At 41.0% G+C, this 25,390-nt stretch overlaps 10 non-coding genes across 10 annotated transcripts; all 10 read right to left on the bottom strand.

Moving 5' to 3' along the window:
- Nucleotides 1-12,896: 12,896 nt before the first annotated feature.
- Nucleotides 12,897-12,969, bottom strand: trnar-acg (transfer RNA arginine (anticodon ACG)). Its single transcript has one exon. It is a non-coding gene; the product is annotated as a tRNA-Arg (tRNA).
- A 1,278-nt stretch (nucleotides 12,970-14,247) lies between these two features.
- Nucleotides 14,248-14,320, bottom strand: trnar-acg (transfer RNA arginine (anticodon ACG)). Its single transcript has one exon. It is a non-coding gene; the product is annotated as a tRNA-Arg (tRNA).
- A 1,345-nt stretch (nucleotides 14,321-15,665) lies between these two features.
- On the bottom strand, nucleotides 15,666-15,738 carry trnar-acg (transfer RNA arginine (anticodon ACG)). Its single transcript has one exon. It is a non-coding gene; the product is annotated as a tRNA-Arg (tRNA).
- A 1,987-nt stretch (nucleotides 15,739-17,725) lies between these two features.
- On the bottom strand, nucleotides 17,726-17,798 carry trnar-acg (transfer RNA arginine (anticodon ACG)). Its single transcript has one exon. It is a non-coding gene; the product is annotated as a tRNA-Arg (tRNA).
- Nucleotides 17,799-20,448: 2,650 nt separating this feature from the next.
- trnar-acg (transfer RNA arginine (anticodon ACG)) lies at nucleotides 20,449-20,521 on the bottom strand. Its single transcript has one exon. It is a non-coding gene; the product is annotated as a tRNA-Arg (tRNA).
- A 1,305-nt stretch (nucleotides 20,522-21,826) lies between these two features.
- On the bottom strand, nucleotides 21,827-21,899 carry trnar-acg (transfer RNA arginine (anticodon ACG)). The gene has a single exon. It is a non-coding gene; the product is annotated as a tRNA-Arg (tRNA).
- A 636-nt stretch (nucleotides 21,900-22,535) lies between these two features.
- Nucleotides 22,536-22,608, bottom strand: trnar-acg (transfer RNA arginine (anticodon ACG)). The gene has a single exon. It is a non-coding gene; the product is annotated as a tRNA-Arg (tRNA).
- A 636-nt stretch (nucleotides 22,609-23,244) lies between these two features.
- Nucleotides 23,245-23,317, bottom strand: trnar-acg (transfer RNA arginine (anticodon ACG)). Its single transcript has one exon. It is a non-coding gene; the product is annotated as a tRNA-Arg (tRNA).
- A 1,278-nt stretch (nucleotides 23,318-24,595) lies between these two features.
- trnar-acg (transfer RNA arginine (anticodon ACG)) lies at nucleotides 24,596-24,668 on the bottom strand. The gene has a single exon. It is a non-coding gene; the product is annotated as a tRNA-Arg (tRNA).
- A 636-nt stretch (nucleotides 24,669-25,304) lies between these two features.
- trnar-acg (transfer RNA arginine (anticodon ACG)) lies at nucleotides 25,305-25,377 on the bottom strand. The gene has a single exon. It is a non-coding gene; the product is annotated as a tRNA-Arg (tRNA).
- Nucleotides 25,378-25,390: the final 13 nt, after the last annotated feature.

Below are 25,390 nucleotides of genomic sequence, written 5' to 3'. Positions count from 1 at the left end.
CCTGAAAAAGGGAAGTTTATTTTTTTGATGGGTTTATGGGGTATACATTAATGGCGCATGTAGGCAAAGACACTCAGCACACATTGAAAAGACACAGCTCATTTCCAAATCTCAATCAGACATAGACTAAATGCACAAGTTTGCCAGGAGTAGAACCTAGAATCTTCTGATCCGTAGTCAGACGCGTTATCCATTGCTCCACAAGCCCGATGCTAAATTCACCCTAACTCTGCTCTAATTGGTCAATTCTGGATACTTGGTAGCGGACGGTAATATGATTGGTTATTATGGTTATTAGGCGCATCAGATTTGCGGACATTGAGGGGATTCAAATCATCTGGGCCAGGCGCCCGGTTAGGGTGTTTGGCACTGGGTGAAATTTGGAATCGAACTGCTTCCCGGGCGTGAGCACCGTTCAAAGCCCACGGCGAAAGTCGGCTTAAAACAAAAGTGAAGTAATTATGTATGTCGAGTAATGAGTAGGATTCAGGGTTTTCACCTGCAAAAGTGATTGTTTTATTTGTTGAAAACGCGTTATCGGCCTTCCCAATGAAAACGACTTAGAAAATTCAAACATATATTTCAAGGAAAAGTTATGTTGAATGTTTCTGGAACATTGAACACGCATGGGAAACAGTGTTTAATCCCATTAAAATGAAGATCTGTGAAGTTATTTGTATTTTTACGAATTATGTTTGAAAGACAAGGTCCTGAAAAAGGGAAGTTTCTTTTTTTGATGGGTTTATGGGGTATACATTAATGGCGCATGTAGGCAAAGACACTCAGCACAAATTGAAAAGACACTGCTCATTTCCAAATCTCACTCAGACATAGACTAAATGCACGAGTTTGCCAGGAGTAGAACCTAGAATCTTCTGATCCGTAGTCAGACGCGTTATCCATTGCTCCACAAGCCCGATGCTAAATTCACCCTAACTCTGCTCTAATTGGTCAATTCTGGATACTTGGTAGCGGACGGTAATATGATTGGTTATTATGGTTATTAGGCGCATCAGATTTGCGGACATTGAGGGGATTCAAATCATCTGGGCCAGGCGCCCGGTTAGGGTGTTTGGCACTGGGTGAAATTTTGAATCTAACTGCTTCCCGGGCGTGAGCACCGTTCAAAGCCCACGGCGAAAGTCGGCTTAAAACAAAAGTGAAGTAATTATGTATGTCGAGTAATGAGTAGGATTCAGTGTTTTCACCTGCAAAAGTGATTGTTTTATTTGTTGAAAACGCGTTATCGGCCTTCCCAATGAAAACGACTTAGAAAATTCAAACATATATTTCAAGGAAAAGTTATGTTGAATGTTTCTGGAACATTGAACACGCATGGGAAACAGTGTTTAATCCCATTAAAATGAAGATCTGTGAAGTTATTTGTATTTTTACGAATTATCTTTGAAAGACAAGGTCCTGAAAAAGGGAAGTTTCTTTTTTTGATGGGTTTATGGGGTATACATTAATGGCGCATGTAGGCAAAGACACTCAGCACACATTGAAAAGACACAGCTCATTTCCAAATCTCAATCAGACATAGACTAAATGCACGAGTTTGCCAGGAGTAGAACCTAGAATCTTCTGATCCGTAGTCAGACGCGTTATCCATTGCTCCACAAGCCCGATGCTAAATTCACCCTAACTCTGCTCTAATTGGTCAATTCTGGATACTTGGTAGCGGACGGTAATATGATTGGTTATTATGGTTATTAGGCGCATCAGATTTGCGGACATTGAGGGGATTCAAATCATCTGGGCCAGGCGCCCGGTTAGGGTGTTTGGCACTGGGTGAAATTTGGAATCGAACTGCTTGCCGGGCGTGAGCACCGTTCAAAGCCCACGGCGAAAGTCGGCTTAAAACAAAAGTGAAGTAATTATGTATGTCGAGTAATGAGTAGGATTCAGTGTTTTCACCTGCAAAAGTGATTGTTTTATTTGTTGAAAACGCGTTATCGGCCTTCCCAATGAAAACGACTTAGAAAATTCCAACATATATTTCATGGAAAAGTTATGTTGAATGTTTCTGGAACATTGAACACGCATGGGAAACAGTGTTTAATCCCATTAAAATGAAGATCTGTGAAGTTATTTGTATTTTTACGAATTATCTTTGAAAGACAAGGTCCTGAAAAAGGGAAGATTATTTTTTTGATGGGTTTATGGGGTATACATTAATGGCGCATGTAGGCAAAGACACTCAGCACAAATTGAAAAGACACCGCTCATTTCCAAATCTCGCTCAGACATAGACTAAATGCACGAGTTTGCCAGGAGTAGAACCTAGAATCTTCTGATCCGTAGTCAGACGCGTTATCCATTGCTCCACAAGCCCGATGCTAAATTCACCCTAACTCTGCTCTAATTGGTCAATTCTGGATACTTGGTAGCGGACGGTAATATGATTGGTTATTATGGTTATTAGGCGCATCAGATTTGCGGACATTGAGGGGATTCAAATCATCTGGGCCAGGCGCCCGGTTAGGGTGTTTGGCACTGGGTGAAATTTGGAATCGAACTGCTTCCCGGGCGTGTGCACCGTTCAAAGGCCACGGCGAAAGTCGGCTCAAAACAAAAGTGATGTAATTATGTATGTCGAGTAATGAGTAGGATTCAGTGTTTTCACCTGCAAAAGTGATTGTTTTATTTGTTGAAAACGCGTTATCGGCCTTCCCAATGAAAACGACTTAGAAAATTCAAACATATATTTCATGGAAAAGTTATGTTGAATGTTTCTGGAACATTGAACACGCATGGGAAACAGTGTTTAATCCCATTAAAATGAAGATCTGTGAAGTTATTTGTATTTTTACGAATTATGTTTGAAAGACAAGGTCCTGAAAAAGGGAAGTTTCTTTTTTTGATGGGTTTATGGGGTATACATTAATGGCGCATGTAGGCAAAGACACTCAGCACAAATTGAAAAGACACTGCTCATTTCCAAATCTCACTCAGACATAGACTAAATGCACGAGTTTGCCAGGAGTAGAACCTAGAATCTTCTGATCCGTAGTCAGACGCGTTATCCATTGCTCCACAAGCCCGATGCTAAATTCACCCTAACTCTGCTCTAATTGGTCAATTCTGGATACTTGGTAGCGGACGGTAATATGATTGGTTATTATGGTTATTAGGCGCATCAGATTTGCGGACATTGAGGGGATTCAAATCATCTGGGCCAGGCGCCCGGTTAGGGTGTTTGGCACTGGGTGAAATTTTGAATCGAACTGCTTCCCGGGCGTGAGCACCGTTCAAAGCCCACGGCGAAAGTCGGCTTAAAACAAAAGTGAAGTAATTATGTATGTCGAGTAATGAGTAGGATTCAGTGTTTTCACCTGCAAAAGTGATTGTTTTATTTGTTGAAAACGCGTTATCGGCCTTCCCAATGAAAACGACTTAGAAAATTCCAACATATATTTCATGGAAAAGTTATGTTGAATGTTTCTGGAACATTGAACACGCATGGGAAACAGTGTTTAATCCCATTAAAATGAAGATCTGTGAAGTTATTTGTATTTTTACGAATTATCTTTGAAAGACAAGGTCCTGAAAAAGGGAAGATTATTTTTTTGATGGGTTTATGGGGTATACATTAATGGCGCATGTAGGCAAAGACACTCAGCACAAATTGAAAAGACACCGCTCATTTCCAAATCTCGCTCAGACATAGACTAAATGCACGAGTTTGCCAGGAGTAGAACCTAGAATCTTCTGATCCGTAGTCAGACGCGTTATCCATTGCTCCACAAGCCCGATGCTAAATTCACCCTAACTCTGCTCTAATTGGTCAATTCTGGATACTTGGTAGCGGACGGTAATATGATTGGTTATTATGGTTATTAGGCGCATCAGATTTGCGGACATTGAGGGGATTCAAATCATCTGGGCCAGGCGCCCGGTTAGGGTGTTTGGCACTGGGTGAAATTTGGAATCGAACTGCTTCCCGGGCGTGTGCACCGTTCAAAGGCCACGGCGAAAGTCGGCTCAAAACAAAAGTGATGTAATTATGTATGTCGAGTAATGAGTAGGATTCAGTGTTTTCACCTGCAAAAGTGATTGTTTTATTTGTTGAAAACGCGTTATCGGCCTTCCCAATGAAAACGACTTAGAAAATTCAAACATATATTTCATGGAAAAGTTATGTTGAATGTTTCTGGAACATTGAACACGCATGGGAAACAGTGTTTAATCCCATTAAAATGAAGATCTGTGAAGTTATTTGTATTTTTACGAATTATCTTTGAAAGACAAGGTCCTGAAAAAGGGAAGTTTCTTTTTTTGATGGGTTTATGGGGTATACATTAATGGCGCATGTAGGCAAAGACACTCAGCACAAATTGAAAAGACACTGCTCATTTCCAAATCTCACTCAGACATAGACTAAATGCACGAGTTTGCCAGGAGTAGAACCTAGAATCTTCTGATCCGTAGTCAGACGCGTTATCCATTGCTCCACAAGCCCGATGCTAAATTCACCCTAACTCTGCTCTAATTGGTCAATTCTGGATACTTGGTAGCGGACGGTAATATGATTGGTTATTATGGTTATTAGGCGCATCAGATTTGCGGACATTGAGGGGATTCAAATCATCTGGGCCAGGCGCCCGGTTAGGGTGTTTGGCACTGGGTGAAATTTTGAATCGAACTGCTTCCCGGGCGTGAGCACCGTTCAAAGCCCACGGCGAAAGTCGGCTTAAAACAAAAGTGAAGTAATTATGTATGTCGAGTAATGAGTAGGATTCAGTGTTTTCACCTGCAAAAGTGATTGTTTTATTTGTTGAAAACGCGTTATCGGCCTTCCCAATGAAAACGACTTAGAAAATTCCAACATATATTTCATGGAAAAGTTATGTTGAATGTTTCTGGAACATTGAACACGCATGGGAAACAGTGTTTAATCCCATTAAAATGAAGATCTGTGAAGTTATTTGTATTTTTACGAATTATCTTTGAAAGACAAGGTCCTGAAAAAGGGAAGATTATTTTTTTGATGGGTTTATGGGGTATACATTAATGGCGCATGTAGGCAAAGACACTCAGCACAAATTGAAAAGACACCGCTCATTTCCAAATCTCGCTCAGACATAGACTAAATGCACGAGTTTGCCAGGAGTAGAACCTAGAATCTTCTGATCCGTAGTCAGACGCGTTATCCATTGCTCCACAAGCCCGATGCTAAATTCACCCTAACTCTGCTCTAATTGGTCAATTCTGGATACTTGGTAGCGGACGGTAATATGATTGGTTATTATGGTTATTAGGCGCATCAGATTTGCGGACATTGAGGGGATTCAAATCATCTGGGCCAGGCGCCCGGTTAGGGTGTTTGGCACTGGGTGAAATTTGGAATCGAACTGCTTCCCGGGCGTGTGCACCGTTCAAAGGCCACGGCGAAAGTCGGCTCAAAACAAAAGTGATGTAATTATGTATGTCGAGTAATGAGTAGGATTCAGTGTTTTCACCTGCAAAAGTGATTGTTTTATTTGTTGAAAACGCGTTATCGGCCTTCCCAATGAAAACGACTTAGAAAATTCAAACATATATTTCATGGAAAAGTTATGTTGAATGTTTCTGGAACATTGAACACGCATGGGAAACAGTGTTTAATCCCATTAAAATGAAGATCTGTGAAGTTATTTGTATTTTTACGAATTATCTTTGAAAGACAAGGTCCTGAAAAAGGGAAGATTATTTTTTTGATGGGTTTATGGGGTATACATTAATGGCGCATGTAGGCAAAGACACTCAGCACAAATTGAAAAGACACCGCTCATTTCCAAATCTCGCTCAGACATAGACTAAATGCACGAGTTTGCCAGGAGTAGAACCTAGAATCTTCTGATCCGTAGTCAGACGCGTTATCCATTGCTCCACAAGCCCGATGCTAAATTCACCCTAACTCTGCTCTAATTGGTCAATTCTGGATACTTGGTAGCGGACGGTAATATGATTGGTTATTATGGTTATTAGGCGCATCAGATTTGCGGACATTGAGGGGATTCAAATCATCTGGGCCAGGCGCCCGGTTAGGGTGTTTGGCACTGGGTGAAATTTGGAATCGAACTGCTTCCCGGGCGTGTGCACCGTTCAAAGGCCACGGCGAAAGTCGGCTCAAAACAAAAGTGATGTAATTATGTATGTCGAGTAATGAGTAGGATTCAGTGTTTTCACCTGCAAAAGTGATTGTTTTATTTGTTGAAAACGCGTTATCGGCCTTCCCAATGAAAACGACTTAGAAAATTCAAACATATATTTCATGGAAAAGTTATGTTGAATGTTTCTGGAACATTGAACACGCATGGGAAACAGTGTTTAATCCCATTAAAATGAAGATCTGTGAAGTTATTTGTATTTTTACGAATTATCTTTGAAAGACAAGGTCCTGAAAAAGGGAAGTTTCTTTTTTTGATGGGTTTATGGGGTATACATTAATGGCGCATGTAGGCAAAGACACTCAGCACAAATTGAAAAGACACTGCTCATTTCCAAATCTCACTCAGACATAGACTAAATGCACGAGTTTGCCAGGAGTAGAACCTAGAATCTTCTGATCCGTAGTCAGACGCGTTATCCATTGCTCCACAAGCCCGATGCTAAATTCACCCTAACTCTGCTCTAATTGGTCAATTCTGGATACTTGGTAGCGGACGGTAATATGATTGGTTATTATGGTTATTAGGCGCATCAGATTTGCGGACATTGAGGGGATTCAAATCATCTGGGCCAGGCGCCCGGTTAGGGTGTTTGGCACTGGGTGAAATTTTGAATCGAACTGCTTCCCGGGCGTGAGCACCGTTCAAAGCCCACGGCGAAAGTCGGCTTAAAACAAAAGTGAAGTAATTATGTATGTCGAGTAATGAGTAGGATTCAGTGTTTTCACCTGCAAAAGTGATTGTTTTATTTGTTGAAAACGCGTTATCGGCCTTCCCAATGAAAACGACTTAGAAAATTCCAACATATATTTCATGGAAAAGTTATGTTGAATGTTTCTGGAACATTGAACACGCATGGGAAACAGTGTTTAATCCCATTAAAATGAAGATCTGTGAAGTTATTTGTATTTTTACGAATTATCTTTGAAAGACAAGGTCCTGAAAAAGGGAAGATTATTTTTTTGATGGGTTTATGGGGTATACATTAATGGCGCATGTAGGCAAAGACACTCAGCACAAATTGAAAAGACACCGCTCATTTCCAAATCTCGCTCAGACATAGACTAAATGCACGAGTTTGCCAGGAGTAGAACCTAGAATCTTCTGATCCGTAGTCAGACGCGTTATCCATTGCTCCACAAGCCCGATGCTAAATTCACCCTAACTCTGCTCTAATTGGTCAATTCTGGATACTTGGTAGCGGACGGTAATATGATTGGTTATTATGGTTATTAGGCGCATCAGATTTGCGGACATTGAGGGGATTCAAATCATCTGGGCCAGGCGCCCGGTTAGGGTGTTTGGCACTGGGTGAAATTTGGAATCGAACTGCTTCCCGGGCGTGTGCACCGTTCAAAGGCCACGGCGAAAGTCGGCTCAAAACAAAAGTGATGTAATTATGTATGTCGAGTAATGAGTAGGATTCAGTGTTTTCACCTGCAAAAGTGATTGTTTTATTTGTTGAAAACGCGTTATCGGCCTTCCCAATGAAAACGACTTAGAAAATTCAAACATATATTTCATGGAAAAGTTATGTTGAATGTTTCTGGAACATTGAACACGCATGGGAAACAGTGTTTAATCCCATTAAAATGAAGATCTGTGAAGTTATTTGTATTTTTACGAATTATCTTTGAAAGACAAGGTCCTGAAAAAGGGAAGATTATTTTTTTGATGGGTTTATGGGGTATACATTAATGGCGCATGTAGGCAAAGACACTCAGCACAAATTGAAAAGACACCGCTCATTTCCAAATCTCGCTCAGACATAGACTAAATGCACGAGTTTGCCAGGAGTAGAACCTAGAATCTTCTGATCCGTAGTCAGACGCGTTATCCATTGCTCCACAAGCCCGATGCTAAATTCACCCTAACTCTGCTCTAATTGGTCAATTCTGGATACTTGGTAGCGGACGGTAATATGATTGGTTATTATGGTTATTAGGCGCATCAGATTTGCGGACATTGAGGGGATTCAAATCATCTGGGCCAGGCGCCCGGTTAGGGTGTTTGGCACTGGGTGAAATTTGGAATCGAACTGCTTCCCGGGCGTGTGCACCGTTCAAAGGCCACGGCGAAAGTCGGCTCAAAACAAAAGTGATGTAATTATGTATGTCGAGTAATGAGTAGGATTCAGTGTTTTCACCTGCAAAAGTGATTGTTTTATTTGTTGAAAACGCGTTATCGGCCTTCCCAATGAAAACGACTTAGAAAATTCAAACATATATTTCATGGAAAAGTTATGTTGAATGTTTCTGGAACATTGAACACGCATGGGAAACAGTGTTTAATCCCATTAAAATGAAGATCTGTGAAGTTATTTGTATTTTTACGAATTATCTTTGAAAGACAAGGTCCTGAAAAAGGGAAGATTATTTTTTTGATGGGTTTATGGGGTATACATTAATGGCGCATGTAGGCAAAGACACTCAGCACAAATTGAAAAGACACCGCTCATTTCCAAATCTCGCTCAGACATAGACTAAATGCACGAGTTTGCCAGGAGTAGAACCTAGAATCTTCTGATCCGTAGTCAGACGCGTTATCCATTGCTCCACAAGCCCGATGCTAAATTCACCCTAACTCTGCTCTAATTGGTCAATTCTGGATACTTGGTAGCGGACGGTAATATGATTGGTTATTATGGTTATTAGGCGCATCAGATTTGCGGACATTGAGGGGATTCAAATCATCTGGGCCAGGCGCCCGGTTAGGGTGTTTGGCACTGGGTGAAATTTGGAATCGAACTGCTTCCCGGGCGTGTGCACGTTCAAAGGCCACGGCGAAAGTCGGCTCAAAACAAAAGTGACGTAATTATGTATGTCGAGTAATGAGTAGGATTCAGTGTTTTCACCTGCAAAAGTGATTGTTTTATTTGTTGAAAACGCGTTATCGGCCTTCCCAATGAAAACGACTTAGAAAATTCAAACATATATTTCATGGAAAAGTTATGTTGAATGTTTCTGGAACATTGAACACGCATGGGAAACAGTGTTTAATCCCATTAAAATGAAGATCTGTGAAGTTATTTGTATTTTTACGAATTATGTTTGAAAGACAAGGTCCTGAAAAAGGGAAGTTTCTTTTTTTGATGGGTTTATGGGGTATACATTAATGGCGCATGTAGGCAAAGACACTCAGCACAAATTGAAAAGACACCGCTCATTTCCAAATCTCACTCAGACATAGACTAAATGCACGAGTTTGCCAGGAGTAGAACCTAGAATCTTCTGATCCGTAGTCAGACGCGTTATCCATTGCTCCACAAGCCCGATGCTAAATTCACCCTAACTCTGCTCTAATTGGTCAATTCTGGATACTTGGTAGCGGACGGTAATATGATTGGTTATTATGGTTATTAGGCGCATCAGATTTGCGGACATTGAGGGGATTCAAATCATCTGGGCCAGGCGCCCGGTTAGGGTGTTTGGCACTGGGTGAAATTTGGAATCGAACTGCTTCCCGGGCGTGTGCACCGTTCAAAGGCCACGGCGAAAGTCGGCTCAAAACAAAAGTGATGTAATTATGTATGTCGAGTAATGAGTAGGATTCAGTGTTTTCACCTGCAAAAGTGATTGTTTTATTTGTTGAAAACGCGTTATCGGCCTTCCCAATGAAAACGACTTAGAAAATTCAAACATATATTTCATGGAAAAGTTATGTTGAATGTTTCTGGAACATTGAACACGCATGGGAAACAGTGTTTAATCCCATTAAAATGAAGATCTGTGAAGTTATTTGTATTTTTACGAATTATCTTTGAAAGACAAGGTCCTGAAAAAGGGAAGATTATTTTTTTGATGGGTTTATGGGGTATACATTAATGGCGCATGTAGGCAAAGACACTCAGCACAAATTGAAAAGACACTGCTCATTTCCAAATCTCACTCAGACATAGACTAAATGCACGAGTTTGCCAGGAGTAGAACCTAGAATCTTCTGATCCGTAGTCAGACGCGTTATCCATTGCTCCACAAGCCCGATGCTAAATTCACCCTAACTCTGCTCTAATTGGTCAATTCTGGATACTTGGTAGCGGACGGTAATATGATTGGTTATTATGGTTATTAGGCGCATCAGATTTGCGGACATTGAGGGGATTCAAATCATCTGGGCCAGGCGCCCGGTTAGGGTGTTTGGCACTGGGTGAAATTTGGAATCGAACTGCTTCCCGGGCGTGTGCACCGTTCAAAGGCCACGGCGAAAGTCGGCTCAAAACAAAAGTGATGTAATTATGTATGTCGAGTAATGAGTAGGATTCAGTGTTTTCACCTGCAAAAGTGATTGTTTTATTTGTTGAAAACGCGTTATCGGCCTTCCCAATGAAAACGACTTAGAAAATTCAAACATATATTTCATGGAAAAGTTATGTTGAATGTTTCTGGAACATTGAACACGCATGGGAAACAGTGTTTAATCCCATTAAAATGAAGATCTGTGAAGTTATTTGTATTTTTACGAATTATCTTTGAAAGACAAGGTCCTGAAAAAGGGAAGTTTCTTTTTTTGATGGGTTTATGGGGTATACATTAATGGCGCATGTAGGCAAAGACACTCAGCACAAATTGAAAAGACACTGCTCATTTCCAAATCTCACTCAGACATAGACTAAATGCACGAGTTTGCCAGGAGTAGAACCTAGAATCTTCTGATCCGTAGTCAGACGCGTTATCCATTGCTCCACAAGCCCGATGCTAAATTCACCCTAACTCTGCTCTAATTGGTCAATTCTGGATACTTGGTAGCGGACGGTAATATGATTGGTTATTATGGTTATTAGGCGCATCAGATTTGCGGACATTGAGGGGATTCAAATCATCTGGGCCAGGCGCCCGGTTAGGGTGTTTGGCACTGGGTGAAATTTGGAATCGAACTGCTTCCCGGGCGTGAGCACCGTTCAAAGCCCACGGCGAAAGTCGGCTTAAAACAAAAGTGAAGTAATTATGTATGTCGAGTAATGAGTAGGATTCAGTGTTTTCACCTGCAAAAGTGATTGTTTTATTTGTTGAAAACGCGTTATCGGCCTTCCCAATGAAAACGACTTAGAAAATTCAAACATATATTTCATGGAAAAGTTATGTTGAATGTTTCTGGAACATTGAACACGCATGGGAAACAGTGTTTAATCCCATTAAAATGAAGATCTGTGAAGTTATTTGTATTTTTACGAATTATCTTTGAAAGACAAGGTCCTGAAAAAGGGAAGTTTCTTTTTTTGATGGGTTTATGGGGTATACATTAATGGCGCATGTAGGCAAAGACACTCAGCACAAATTGAAAAGACACCGCTCATTTCCAAATCTCACTCAGACATAGACTAAATGCACGAGTTTGCCAGGAGTAGAACCTAGAATCTTCTGATCCGTAGTCAGACGCGTTATCCATTGCTCCACAAGCCCGATGCTAAATTCACCCTAACTCTGCTCTAATTGGTCAATTCTGGATACTTGGTAGCGGACGGTAATATGATTGGTTATTATGGTTATTAGGCGCATCAGATTTGCGGACATTGAGGGGATTCAAATCATCTGGGCCAGGCGCCCGGTTAGGGTGTTTGGCACTGGGTGAAATTTGGAATCGAACTGCTTCCCGGGCGTGAGCACCGTTCAAAGCCCACGGCGAAAGTCGGCTTAAAACAAAAGTGAAGTAATTATGTATGTCGAGTAATGAGTAGGATTCAGTGTTTTCACCTGCAAAAGTGATTGTTTTATTTGTTGAAAACGCGTTATCGGCCTTCCCAATGAAAACGACTTAGAAAATTCAAACATATATTTCATGGAAAAGTTATGTTGAATGTTTCTGGAACATTGAACACGCATGGGAAACAGTGTTTAATCCCATTAAAATGAAGATCTGTGAAGTTATTTGTATTTTTACGAATTATCTTTGAAAGACAAGGTCCTGAAAAAGGGAAGTTTCTTTTTTTGATGGGTTTATGGGGTATACATTAATGGCGCATGTAGGCAAAGACACTCAGCACAAATTGAAAAGACACCGCTCATTTCCAAATCTCACTCAGACATAGACTAAATGCACGAGTTTGCCAGGAGTAGAACCTAGAATCTTCTGATCCGTAGTCAGACGCGTTATCCATTGCTCCACAAGCCCGATGCTAAATTCACCCTAACTCTGCTCTAATTGGTCAATTCTGGATACTTGGTAGCGGACGGTAATATGATTGGTTATTATGGTTATTAGGCGCATCAGATTTGCGGACATTGAGGGGATTCAAATCATCTGGGCCAGGCGCCCGGTTAGGGTGTTTGGCACTGGGTGAAATTTGGAATCGAACTGCTTCCCGGGCGTGAGCACCGTTCAAAGCCCACGGCGAAAGTCGGCTTAAAACAAAAGTGAAGTAATTATGTATGTCGAGTAATGAGTAGGATTCAGTGTTTTCACCTGCAAAAGTGATTGTTTTATTTGTTGAAAACGCGTTATCGGCCTTCCCAATGAAAACGACTTAGAAAATTCAAACATATATTTCATGGAAAAGTTATGTTGAATGTTTCTGGAACATTGAACACGCATGGGAAACAGTGTTTAATCCCATTAAAATGAAGATCTGTGAAGTTATTTGTATTTTTACGAATTATATTTGAAAGACAAGGTCCTGAAAAAGGGAAGTTTCTTTTTTTGATGGGTTTATGGGGTATACATTAATGGCGCATGTAGGCAAAGACACTCAGCACAAATTGAAAAGACACCGCTCATTTCCAAATCTCACTCAGACATAGACTAAATGCACGAGCTTGCCAGGAGTCGAACCTAGAATCTTCTGATCCGTAGTCAGACACGTTATCCATTGCGCCACAAGCCCGATGCTAAATTCACCCTAACTCTGCTCTAATTGGTCAATTCTTGATACTTGGTAGCGTAATAGGCGCATCAGATTTGCGGACATTGAGGGGATTCAAATCATCTGGGCCAGGTTCCCGGTTAGGGTGTTTGGCACTGGGTGAAATTTGGAATCGAACTTCTTCCCGGGCGTGAGCACCGTTCAAAGCCCAATGTCGAGTAATGAGTAGGATTCAGTGTTTTCACCTGCAAAAGTGATTGTTTTATTTGTTGAAAACGCGTTATCGGCCTTCCCAATGAAAACGACTTAGAAAATTCCAACATATATTTCATGGAAAAGTTATGTTGAATGTTTCTGGAACATTGAACACGCATGGGAAACAGTGTTTAATCCCATTAAAATGAAGATCTGTGAAGTTATTTGTATTTTTACGAATTATCTTTGAAAGACAAGGTCCTGAAAAAGGGAAGATTCTTTTTTTGATGGGTTTATGGGGTATACATTAATGGCGCATGTAGGCAAAGACACTCAGCACAAATTGAAAAGACACCGCTCATTTCCAAATCTCACTCAGACATAGACTAAATGCACGAGTTTGCCAGGAGTAGAACCTAGAATCTTCTGATCCGTAGTCAGACGCGTTATCCATTGCTCCACAAGCCCGATGCTAAATTCACCCTAACTCTGCTCTAATTGGTCAATTCTGGATACTTGGTAGCGGACGGTAATATGATTGGTTATTATGGTTATTAGGCGCATCAGATTTGCGGACATTGAGGGGATTCAAATCATCTGGGCCAGGCGCCCGGTTAGGGTGTTTGGCACTGGGTGAAATTTGGAATCGAACTGCTTCCCGGGCGTGTGCACCGTTCAAAGGCCACGGCGAAAGTCGGCTCAAAACAAAAGTGACGTAATTATGTATGTCGAGTAATGAGTAGGATTCAGTGTTTTCACCTGCAAAAGTGATTGTTTTATTTGTTGAAAACGCGTTATCGGCCTTCCCAATGAAAACGACTTAGAAAATTCAAACATATATTTCATGGAAAAGTTATGTTGAATGTTTCTGGAACATTGAACACGCATGGGAAACAGTGTTTAATCCCATTAAAATGAAGATCTGTGAAGTTATTTGTATTTTTACGAATTATGTTTGAAAGACAAGGTCCTGAAAAAGGGAAGTTTCTTTTTTTGATGGGTTTATGGGGTATACATTAATGGCGCATGTAGGCAAAGACACTCAGCACAAATTGAAAAGACACTGCTCATTTCCAAATCTCACTCAGACATAGACTAAATGCACGAGCTTGCCAGGAGTCGAACCTAGAATCTTCTGATCCGTAGTCAGACGCGTTATCCATTGCGCCACAAGCCCGATACTAAATTCACCCTAACTCTGCTCTAATTGGTCAATTCTTGATACTTGGTAGCGGACGGTAATATGATTGGTTATTATGGTTATTAGGCGCATCAGATTTGCGGACATTGAGGGGATTCAAATCATCTGGGCCAGGCGCCCGGTTAGGGTGTTTGGCACTGGGTGAAATTTTGAATCGAACTGCTTCCCGGGCGTGAGCACCGTTCAAAGCCCACGGCGAAAGTCGGCTTAAAACAAAAGTGAAGTAATTATGTATGTCGAGTAATGAGTAGGATTCAGTGTTTTCACCTGCAAAAGTGATTGTTTTATTTGTTGAAAACGCGTTATCGGCCTTCCCAATGAAAACGACTTAGAAAATTCAAACATGTATTTAATGGAAAAGTTATGTTGAATGTTTCTGGAACATTGAACACGCATGGGAAACAGTGTTTAATCCCATTAAAATGAAGATCTGTGAAGTTATTTGTATTTTTACGAATTATCTTTGAAAGACAAGGTCCTGAAAAAGGGAAGTTTCTTTTTTTGATGGGTTTATGGGGTATACATTAATGGCGCATGTAGGCAAAGACACTCAGCACAAATTGAAAAGACACAGCTCATTTCCAAATCTCACTCAGACATAGACTAAATGCACGAGTTTGCCAGGAGTAGAACCTAGAATCTTCTGATCCGTAGTCAGACGCGTTATCCATTGCTCCACAAGCCCGATGCTAAATTCACCCTAACTCTGCTCTAATTGGTCAATTCTGGATACTTGGTAGCGGACGGTAATATGATTGGTTATTATGGTTATTAGGCGCATCAGATTTGCGGACATTGAGGGGATTCAAATCATCTGGGCCAGGCGCCCGGTTAGGGTGTTTGGCACTGGGTGAAATTTGGAATCGAACTGCTTCCCGGGCGTGAGCACCGTTCAAAGCCCACGGCGAAAGTCGGCTTAAAACAAAAGTGAAGTAATTATGTATGTCGAGTAATGAGTAGGATTCAGTGTTTTCACCTGCAAAAGTGATTGTTTTATTTGTTGAAAACGCGTTATCGGCCTTCCCAATGAAAACGACTTAGAAAATTCAAACATATATTTCATGGAAAAGTTATGTTGAATGTTTCTGGAACATTGAACACGCATGGGAAACAGTGTTTAATCCCATTAAAATGAAGATCTGTGAAGTTATTTGTATTTTTACGAATTATATTTGAAAGACAAGGTCCTGAAAAAGGGAAGTTTCTTTTTTTGATGGGTTTATGGGGTATACATTAATGGCGCATGTAGGCAAAGACACTCAGCACAAATTGAAAAGACACCGCTCATTTCCAAATCTCACTCAGACATAGACTAAATGCACGAGCTTGCCAGGAGTCGAACCTAGAATCTTCTGATCCGTAGTCAGACGCGTTATCCATTGCGCCACAAGCCCGATGCTAAATTCACCCTAACTCTGCTCTAATTGGTCAATTCTTGATACTTGGTAGCGTATTAGGCGCATCAGATTTGCGGACATTGAGGGGATTCAAATCATCTGGGCCAGGCGCCCGGTTAGGGTGTTTGGCACTGGGTGAAATTTGGAATCGAACTTCTTCCCGGGCGTGAGCACCGTTCAAAGCCCAATGTCGAGTAATGAGTAGGATTCAGTGTTTTCACCTGCAAAAGTGATTGTTTTATTTGTTGAAAACGCGTTATCGGCCTTCCCAATGAAAACGACTTAGAAAATTCCAACATATATTTCATGGAAAAGTTATGTTGAATGTTTCTGGAACATTGAACACGCATGGGAAACAGTGTTTAATCCCATTAAAATGAAGATCTGTGAAGTTATTTGTATTTTTACGAATTATCTTTGAAAGACAAGGTCCTGAAAAAGGGAAGTTTCTTTTTTTGATGGGTTTATGGGGTATACATTAATGGCGCATGTAGGCAAAGACACTCAGCACAAATTGAAAAGACACCGCTCATTTCCAAATCTCACTCAGACATAGACTAAATGCACGAGTTTGCCAGGAGTAGAACCTAGAATCTTCTGATCCGTAGTCAGACGCGTTATCCATTGCTCCACAAGCCCGATGCTAAATTCACCCTAACTCTGCTCTAATTGGTCAATTCTGGATACTTGGTAGCGGACGGTAATATGATTGGTTATTATGGTTATTAGGCGCATCAGATTTGCGGACATTGAGGGGATTCAAATCATCTGGGCCAGGCGCCCGGTTAGGGTGTTTGGCACTGGGTGAAATTTGGAATCGAACTGCTTCCCGGGCGTGAGCACCGTTCAAAGCCCACGGCGAAAGTCGGCTTAAAACAAAAGTGAAGTAATTATGTATGTCGAGTAATGAGTAGGATTCAGTGTTTTCACCTGCAAAAGTGATTGTTTTATTTGTTGAAAACGCGTTATCGGCCTTCCCAATGAAAACGACTTAGAAAATTCAAACATATATTTCATGGAAAAGTTATGTTGAATGTTTCTGGAACATTGAACACGCATGGGAAACAGTGTTTAATCCCATTAAAATGAAGATCTGTGAAGTTATTTGTATTTTTACGAATTATGTTTGAAAGACAAGGTCCTGAAAAAGGGAAGTTTCTTTTTTTGATGGGTTTATGGGGTATACATTAATGGCGCATGTAGGCAAAGACACTCAGCACAAATTGAAAAGACACCGCTCATTTCCAAATCTCACTCAGACATAGACTAAATGCACGAGTTTGCCAGGAGTAGAACCTAGAATCTTCTGATCCGTAGTCAGACGCGTTATCCATTGCGCCACAAGCCCGATGCTAAATTCACCCTAACTCTGCTCTAATTGGTCAATTCTGGATACTTGGTAGCGGACGGTAATATGATTGGTTATTATGGTTATTAGGCGCATCAGATTTGCGGACATTGAGGGGATTCAAATCATCTGGGCCAGGCGCCCGGTTAGGGTGTTTGGCACTGGGTGAAATTTGGAATCGAACTGCTTCCCGGGCGTGAGCACCGTTCAAAGCCCACGGCGAAAGTCGGCTTAAAACAAAAGTGAAGTAATTATGTATGTCGAGTAATGAGTAGGATTCAGTGTTTTCACCTGCAAAAGTGATTGTTTTATTTGTTGAAAACGCGTTATCGGCCTTCCCAATGAAAACGACTTAGAAAATTCAAACATGTATTTAATGGAAAAGTTATGTTGAATGTTTCTGGAACATTGAACACGCATGGGAAACAGTGTTTAATCCCATTAAAATGAAGATCTGTGAAGTTATTTGTATTTTTACGAATTATCTTTGAAAGACAAGGTCCTGAAAAAGGGAAGTTTCTTTTTTTGATGGGTTTATGGGGTATACATTAATGGCGCATGTAGGCAAAGACACTCAGCACAAATTGAAAAGACACCGCTCATTTCCAAATCTCACTCAGACATAGACTAAATGCACGAGCTTGCCAGGAGTCGAACCTAGAATCTTCTGATCCGTAGTCAGACGCGTTATCCATTGCGCCACAAACCCAATGCTAAATTCACCCTAACTCTGCTCTAATTGGTCAATTCTTGATACTTGGTAGCGGACGGTAATATGATTGGTTATTATGGTTATTAGGCGCATCAGATTTGCGGACATTGAGGGGATTCAAATCATCTGGGCCAGGCGCCCGGTTAGGGTGTTTGGCACTGGGTGAAATTTGGAATCGAACTTCTTCCCGGGCGTGAGCACCGTTCAAAGCCCAATGTCGAGTAATGAGTAGGATTCAGTGTTTTCACCTGCAAAAGTGATTGTTTTATTTGTTGAAAACGCGTTATCGGCCTTCCCAATGAAAACGACTTAGAAAATTCAAACATATATTTCATGGAAAAGTTATGTTGAATGTTTCTGGAACATTGAACACGCATGGGAAACAGTGTTTAATCCCATTAAAATGAAGATCTGTGAAGTTATTTGTATTTTTACGAATTATCTTTGAAAGACAAGGTCCTGAAAAAGAGAAGTTTCTTTTTTTGATGGGTTTATGGGGTATACATTAATGGCGCATGTAGGCAAAGACACTCAGCACAAATTGAAAAGACACAGCTCATTTCCAAATCTCACTCAGACTAAATGCATGAGTTTGCCAGGAGTAGAACCTAGAATCTTCTGATCCGTAGTCAGACGCGTTATCCATTGCTCCACAAGCCCGATGCTAAATTCACACTAACTCTGCTCTAATTGGTCAATTCTGGATACTTGGTAGCGGACGGTAATATGATTGGTTATTATGGTTATTAGGCGCATCAGATTTGCGGACATTGAGGGGATTCAAATCATCTGGGCCAGGCGCCCGGTTAGGGTGTTTGGCACTGGGTGAAATTTGGAATGGAACTGCTTGCCGGGCGTGAGCACCGTTCAAAGCCCACGGCGAAAGTCGGCTTAAAACAAAAGTGAAGTAATTATGTATGTCGAGTAATGAGTAGGATTCAGTGTTTTCACCTGCAAAAGTGATTGTTTTATTTGTTGAAAACGCGTTATCGGCCTTCCCAATGAAAACGACTTAGAAAATTCCAACATATATTTCATGGAAAAGTTATGTTGAATGTTTCTGGAACATTGAACATGCATGGGAAACAGTGTTTAATCCCATTAAAATGAAGATCTGTGAAGTTATTTGTATTTTTACGAATTATATTTGAAAGACAAGGTCCTGAAAAAGGGAAGTTTCTTTTTTTGATGGGTTTATGGGGTATACATTAATGGCGCATGTAGGCAAAGACACTCAGCACAAATTGAAAAGACACCGCTCATTTCCAAATCTCACTCAGACATAGACTAAATGCACGAGCTTGCCACTAGTCGAACCTAGAATCTTCTGATCCGTAGTCAGACACGTTATCCATTGCTCCACAAGCCCGATGCTAAATCCACCTTAACTCTGCTCTAATTGGTCAATTCTTGATACTTGGTAGCGTATTAGGCGCATCAGATTTGCGGACATTGAGGGGATTCAAATCATCTGGGCCAGGTTCCCGGTTAGGGTGTTTGGCACTGGGTGAAATTTGGAATCGAACTTCTTCCCGGGCGTGAGCACCGTTCAAAGCCCATTGTCGAGTAATGAGTAGGATTCAGTGTTTTCACCTGCAAAAGTGATTGTTTTATTTGTTGAAAACGCGTTATCGGCCTTCCCAATGAAAACGACTTAGAAAATTCAAACATATATTTCATGGAAAAGTTATGTTGAATGTTTCTGGAACATTGAACACGCATGGGAAACAGTGTTTAATCCCATTAAAATGAAGATCTGTGAAGTTATTTGTATTTTTACGAATTATGTTTGAAAGACAAGGTCCTGAAAAAGGGAAGTTTCTTTTTTTGATGGGTTTATGGGGTATACATTAATGGCGCATGTAGGCAAAGACACTCAGCACAAATTGAAAAGACACCGCTCATTTCCAAATCTCACTCAGACATAGACTAAATGCACGAGTTTGCCAGGAGTAGAACCTAGAATCTTCTGATCCGTAGTCAGACGCGTTATCCATTGCTCCACAAGCCCGATGCTAAATTCACCCTAACTCTGCTCTAATTGGTCAATTCTGGATACTTGGTAGCGGACGGTAATATGATTGGTTATTATGGTTATTAGGCGCATCAGATTTGCGGACATTGAGGGGATTCAAATCATCTGGGCCAGGCGCCCGGTTAGGGTGTTTGGCACTGGGTGAAATTTGGAATCGAACTGCTTCCCGGGCGTGAGCACCGTTCAAAGCCCACGGCGAAAGTCGGCTTAAAACAAAAGTGAAGTAATTATGTATGTCGAGTAATGAGTAGGATTCAGTGTTTTCACCTGCAAAAGTGATTGTTTTATTTGTTGAAAACGCGTTATCGGCCTTCCCAATGAAAACGACTTAGAAAATTCAAACATATATTTCATGGAAAAGTTATGTTGAATGTTTCTGGAACATTGAACACGCATGGGAAACAGTGTTTAATCCCATTAAAATGAAGATCTGTGAAGTTATTTGTATTTTTACGAATTATCTTTGAAAGACAAGGTCCTGAAAAAGGGAAGTTTCTTTTTTTGATGGGTTTATGGGGTATACATTAATGGCGCATGTAGGCAAAGACACTCAGCACAAATTGAAAAGACACCGCTCATTTCCAAATCTCACTCGGACATAGACTAAATGCACGAGCTTGCCAGGAGTCGAACCTAGAATCTTCTGATCCGTAGTCAGACGCGTTATCCATTGCGCCACAAGCCCGATGCTAAATTCACCCTAACTCTGCTCTAATTGGTCAATTCTGGATACTTGGTAGCGGACGGTAATATGATTGGTTATTATGGTTATTAGGCGCATCAGATTTGCGGACATTGAGGGGATTCAAATCATCTGGGCCAGGCGCCCGGTTAGGGTGTTTGGCACTGGGTGAAATTTGGAATCGAACTTCTTCCCGGGCGTGAGCACCGTTCAAAGCCCAATGTCGAGTAATGAGTAGGATTCAGTGTTTTCACCTGCAAAAGTGATTGTTTTATTTGTTGAAAACGCGTTATCGGCCTTCCCAATGAAAACGACTTAGAAAATTCCAACATATATTTCATGGAAAAGTTATGTTGAATGTTTCTGGAACATTGAACACGCATGGGAAACAGTGTTTAATCCCATTAAAATGAAGATCTGTGAAGTTATTTGTATTTTTACGAATTATCTTTGAAAGACAAGGTCCTGAAAAAGGGAAGTTTCTTTTTTTGATGGGTTTATGGGGTATACATTAATGGCGCATGTAGGCAAAGACACTCAGCACAAATTGAAAAGACACCGCTCATTTCCAAATCTCACTCAGACATAGACTAAATGCAGGAGTTTGCCAGGAGTAAAACCTAGAATCTTCTGATCCGTAGTCAGACGCGTTATCCATTGCTCCACAAGCCCGATGCTAAATTCACCCTAACTCTGCTCTAATTGGTCAATTCTGGATACTTGGTAGCGGACGGTAATATGATTGGTTATTATGGTTATTAGGCGCATCAGATTTGCGGACATTGAGGGGATTCAAATCATCTGGGCCAGGCGCCCGGTTAGGGTGTTTGGCACTGGGTGAAATTTGGAATCGAACTGCTTCCCGGGCGTGTGCACCGTTCAAAGGCCACGGCGAAAGTCGGCTCAAAACAAAAGTGACGTAATTATGTATGTTGAGTAATGAGTAGGATTCAGTGTTTTCACCTGCAAAAGTGATTGTTTTATTTGTTGAAAACGCGTTATCGGCCTTCCCAATGAAAACGACTTAGAAAATTCAAACATATATTTCATGGAAAAGTTATGTTGAATGTTTCTGGAACATTGAACACGCATGGGAAACAGTGTTTAATCCCATTAAAATGAAGATCTGTGAAGTTATTTGTATTTTTACGAATTATCTTTGAAAGACAAGGTCCTGAAAAAGGGAAGTTTCTTTTTTTGATGGGTTTATGGGGTATACATTAATGGCGCATGTAGGCAAAGACACTCAGCACAAATTGAAAAGACACCGCTCATTTCCAAATCTCACTCAGACATAGACTAAATGCACGAGCTTGCCAGGAGTCGAACCTAGAATCTTCTGATCCGTAGTCAGACGCGTTATCCATTGCGCCACAAGCCCGATACTAAATTCACCCTAACTCTGCTCTAATTGGTCAATTCTTGATACTTGGTAGCGGACGGTAATATGATTGGTTATTATGGTTATTAGGCGCATCAGATTTGCGGACATTGAGGGGATTCAAATCATCTGGGCCAGGCGCCCGGTTAGGGTGTTTGGCACTGGGTGAAATTTGGAATCGAACTGCTTCCCGGGCGTGAGCACCGTTCAAAGCCCACGGCGAAAGTCGGCTTAAAACAAAAGTGAAGTAATTATGTATGTCGAGTAATGAGTAGGATTCAGTGTTTTCACCTGCAAAAGTGATTGTTTTATTTGTTGAAAACGCGTTATCGGCCTTCCCAATGAAAACGACTTAGAAAATTCAAACATATATTTCATGGAAAAGTTATGTTGAATGTTTCTGGAACATTGAACACGCATGGGAAACAGTGTTTAATCCCATTAAAATGAAGATCTGTGAAGTTATTTGTATTTTTACGAATTATCTTTGAAAGACAAGGTCCTGAAAAAGGGAAGTTTCTTTTTTTGATGGGTTTATGGGGTATACATTAATGGCGCATGTAGGCAAAGACACTCAGCACAAATTGAAAAGACACCGCTCATTTCCAAATCTCACTCAGACATAGACTAAATGCACGAGCTTGCCAGGAGTCGAACCTAGAATCTTCTGATCCGTAGTCAGACGCGTTATCCATTGCGCCACAAGCCCGATACTAAATTCACCCTAACTCTGCTCTAATTGGTCAATTCTTGATACTTGGTAGCGGACGGTAATATGATTGGTTATTATGGTTATTAGGCGCATCAGATTTGCGGACATTGAGGGGATTCAAATCATCTGGGCCAGGCGCCCGGTTAGGGTGTTTGGCACTGGGTGAAATTTGGAATCGAACTGCTTCCCGGGCGTGAGCACCGTTCAAAGCCCACGGCGAAAGTCGGCTTAAAACAAAAGTGAAGTAATTATGTATGTCGAGTAATGAGTAGGATTCAGTGTTTTCACCTGCAAAAGTGATTGTTTTATTTGTTGAAAACGCGTTATCGGCCTTCCCAATGAAAACGACTTAGAAAATTCAAACATATATTTCATGGAAAAGTTATGTTGAATGTTTCTGGAACATTGAACACGCATGGGAAACAGTGTTTAATCCCATTAAAATGAAGATCTGTGAAGTTATTTGTATTTTTACGAATTATATTTGAAAGACAAGGTCCTGAAAAAGGGAAGTTTCTTTTTTTGATGGGTTTATGGGGTATACATTAATGGCGCATGTAGGCAAAGACACTCAGCACAAATTGAAAAGACACCGCTCATTTCCAAATCTCACTCGGACATAGACTAAATGCACGAGCTTGCCAGGAGTCGAACCTAGAATCTTCTGATCCGTAGTCAGACGCGTTATCCATTGCGCCACAAGCCCGATGCTAAATTCACCCTAACTTTGCTCTAATTGGTCAATTCTTGATACTTGGTAGCGTATTAGGCGCATCAGATTTGCGGACATTGAGGGGATTCAAATCATCTGGGCCAGGCGCCCGGTTAGGGTGTTTGGCACTGGGTGAAATTTGGAATCAAACTTCTTCCCGGGCGTGAGCACCGTTCAAAGCCCAATGTCGAGTAATGAGTAGGATTCAGTGTTTTCACCTGCAAAAGTGATTGTTTTATTTGTTGAAAACGCGTTATCGGCCTTCCCAATGAAAACGACTTAGAAAATTCAAACATATATTTCATGGAAAAGTTATGTTGAATGTTTCTGGAACATTGAACACGCATGGGAAACAGTGTTTAATCCCATTAAAATGAAGATCTGTGAAGTTATTTGTATTTTTACGAATTATCTTTGAAAGACAAGGTCCTGAAAAAGGGAAGTTTCTTTTTTTGATGGGTTTATGGGGTATACATTAATGGCGCATGTAGGCAAAGACACTCAGCACAAATTGAAAAGACACAGCTCATTTCCAAATCTCACTCAGACATAGACTAAATGCACGAGTTTGCCAGGAGTAGAACCTAGAATCTTCTGATCCGTAGTCAGACGCGTTATCCATTGCTCCACAAGCCCGATGCTAAATTCACCCTAACTCTGCTCTAATTGGTCAATTCTGGATACTTGGTAGCGGACGGTAATATGATTGGTTATTATGGTTATTAGGCGCATCAGATTTGCGGACATTGAGGGGATTCAAATCATCTGGGCCAGGCGCCCGGTTAGGGTGTTTGGCACTGGGTGAAATTTGGAATCGAACTGCTTCCCGGGCGTGAGCACCGTTCAAAGCCCACGGCGAAAGTCGGCTTAAAACAAAAGTGAAGTAATTATGTATGTCGAGTAATGAGTAGGATTCAGTGTTTTCACCTGCAAAAGTGATTGTTTTATTTGTTGAAAACGCGTTATCGGCCTTCCCAATGAAAACGACTTAGAAAATTCAAACATATATTTCATGGAAAAGTTATGTTGAATGTTTCTGGAACATTGAACACGCATGGGAAACAGTGTTTAATCCCATTAAAATGAAGATCTGTGAAGTTATTTGTATTTTTACGAATTATCTTTGAAAGACAAGGTCCTGAAAAAGGGAAGTTTCTTTTTTTGATGGGTTTATGGGGTATACATTAATGGCGCATGTAGGCAAAGACACTCAGCACAAATTGAAAAGACACCGCTCATTTCCAAATCTCACTCAGACATAGACTAAATGCACGAGCTTGCCAGGAGTCGAACCTAGAATCTTCTGATCCGTAGTCAGACGCGTTATCCATTGCGCCACAAGCCCGATACTAAATTCACCCTAACTCTGCTCTAATTGGTCAATTCTTGATACTTGGTAGCGGACGGTAATATGATTGGTTATTATGGTTATTAGGCGCATCAGATTTGCGGACATTGAGGGGATTCAAATCATCTGGGCCAGGCGCCCGGTTAGGGTGTTTGGCACTGGGTGAAATTTGGAATCGAACTGCTTCCCGGGCGTGAGCACCGTTCAAAGCCCACGGCGAAAGTCGGCTTAAAACAAAAGTGAAGTAATTATGTATGTCGAGTAATGAGTAGGATTCAGTGTTTTCACCTGCAAAAGTGATTGTTTTATTTGTTGAAAACGCGTTATCGGCCTTCCCAATGAAAACGACTTAGAAAATTCAAACATATATTTCATGGAAAAGTTATGTTGAATGTTTCTGGAACATTGAACACGCATGGGAAACAGTGTTTAATCCCATTAAAATGAAGATCTGTGAAGTTATTTGTATTTTTACGAATTATATTTGAAAGACAAGGTCCTGAAAAAGGGAAGTTTCTTTTTTTGATGGGTTTATGGGGTATACATTAATGGCGCATGTAGGCAAAGACACTCAGCACAAATTGAAAAGACACCGCTCATTTCCAAATCTCACTCGGACATAGACTAAATGCACGAGCTTGCCAGGAGTCGAACCTAGAATCTTCTGATCCGTAGTCAGACGCGTTATCCATTGCGCCACAAGCCCGATGCTAAATTCA

Source organism: Oncorhynchus clarkii, chromosome 26 (genome assembly GCF_045791955.1).
Source record: "Oncorhynchus clarkii lewisi isolate Uvic-CL-2024 chromosome 26, UVic_Ocla_1.0, whole genome shotgun sequence".
Classification (NCBI taxonomy): Eukaryota; Metazoa; Chordata; class Actinopteri; order Salmoniformes; family Salmonidae; genus Oncorhynchus; species Oncorhynchus clarkii.
Note: the sequence above shows the minus strand (reverse complement) of the source record. Positions and strands in the feature narration are given on the sequence as shown.